Raw genomic sequence first — 1,855 nt, forward strand, 5'->3', positions numbered from 1 at the left:
TCTTATAGCTATTCATTAATGAAATTAAGTAATTAATTCTAATATAGTAATTTACTTGCAAATGCCCATATACAACTGACTGTAATAAATGGAGGTACTCCAAAAGCTCAATAAATATTAAACTAGAAACTTCCAAGAATGTCAGGTATGTGTTTACATATGAATAAATGCTTTAAACATACTAAATTGGTATAAAGATAGCATTATACTTCAATAATATAGCTGTCAATTTTTAAATTGTCTTACTATTGTAGATCCATAATCAAACAGGTTAGGAGTCCCAAGCTATAAATATATTCCAATCCATTCAAATTATGGAAGTATATAATAATTTTAAAAAACAGTTTGAAAATAGTCATTATTAACAGTGAAATGTTTAAAAAACTGGCTAAACTAATGACCAAACATTCTCTATATAGGTGTTTATAGATCAACCCAAATATTTATAGAGCAACCCAAATGTTAAGTACAAATGGTACAGCAAATAAATTGGCACTGCTGCTGGTTGCCATTTAATTTCTTTATAATATGGCTTTCTGATGCTGCATCTGTGAAGATAGTTCCTACAACAATGTGGATACCCCAGAGACTATGATGGATCACTTTACTGCGGCCAAGATCATCAAAAGAGAATCCTAAATGTTGATAGCATTCATCTGTTTCAAAAGAGTGTTGTTTGTATACAGGATAGGGCAAAAGTAGGTTTACAGTTATGAGTACACAAAACACAGACTTTATTCTTGTGTTATTATTTATTATTATATTATTTTCCATGGGAACAACTATAAACCTACTTTTGTCCTACTGTGTCTGATCCAAAAAGTACCAAAACAAGGATGGGTCAATAAAGTCAGCCAAATAGCCTTTGGCTCAAAGAGTGTAGCTTATTTCCCTAGCACCACTGATGAACATTTTTAAGAGCATGTCTCTTTCATTATCTACCTCCTCGCTCCAAATAGTCATATCATTCTTAGTTTTCTGTGTTACATCGGAATCATTAGTTTGTTGGAGGCCACTTCTGGAAACAGAATTGAAAACCTCTTAGCAGCAATTCTGGACATGTTTGGATTGTGCACTCTACGCTGGCACTTTCTAAGTATGTTTCTGCACTGTTAATTTCTTGTGCAACAGGTGCATCATTACCCTGAAATTCATTCACATATTGTGCCATTGCAAACTCATATCTTTCACTTGATAAAGGTTTTGCTAGAACATCTGGTTAAGTTATATAAACCTGGCTGTTCTTCTGTGACATGGTCCCAACGAGGTGACAGTCAAAACCTATGTTCTCAGACCATATTGTTCAAGAGCATACATAGGGAGGTGCAGTGGTCACATGACTCACCAGAAACTGAAGATCCTCCAGTTAAAAAGGCTTTAGATCGACAACAATTTTAACTAAAGAGCAAAATCCTGGAAGTTACGAAACTACTCTGGCTCTGTTACGGAGCACATTGGCCATTTCTAGAGGAGAGAGCAGATGCAAAATTTCTTTCCCAAAGTTGTTCTAAGAGCTGTGGCTGGAAGATGGAAGAATTTGGAGGGGTTACCATGGCTGGAAAACATCCACACCAATTACCACCACTGCCTCCAGCTGTCTAGAGTGAATTTTCTTAAAATCCAAATCTGAAAATAGTTTCCTTTATACTCCATTTATTATCGATTGCACTTAGCACAAATCTAAACTCATTAACCTAACATACAAAGTACTATCATACTTACTCTCTGATTTTGATGGCATCACACTTCTCACAGTTTTGATTATAATGTAATCTAATTTAATACTTTTAAAGGTCCTCATGACTTCCCAGATTCCTGATTTCCTCTCTGCATCTCAGTCTTTACCATTGTATTT

General features: G+C 34.8%; 1 pseudogene; it reads right to left on the reverse strand.

The window, feature by feature from the left end:
* Positions 1 to 462: 462 nt before the first annotated feature.
* LOC118649767 lies at positions 463 to 1,462 on the reverse strand (annotated as a pseudogene).
* Positions 1,463 to 1,855: the final 393 nt, after the last annotated feature.

Source organism: Myotis myotis, unplaced genomic scaffold (genome assembly GCF_014108235.1).
Source record: "Myotis myotis isolate mMyoMyo1 unplaced genomic scaffold, mMyoMyo1.p scaffold_m19_p_3, whole genome shotgun sequence".
Lineage (NCBI taxonomy): Eukaryota > Metazoa > Chordata > Mammalia > Chiroptera > Vespertilionidae > Myotis > Myotis myotis.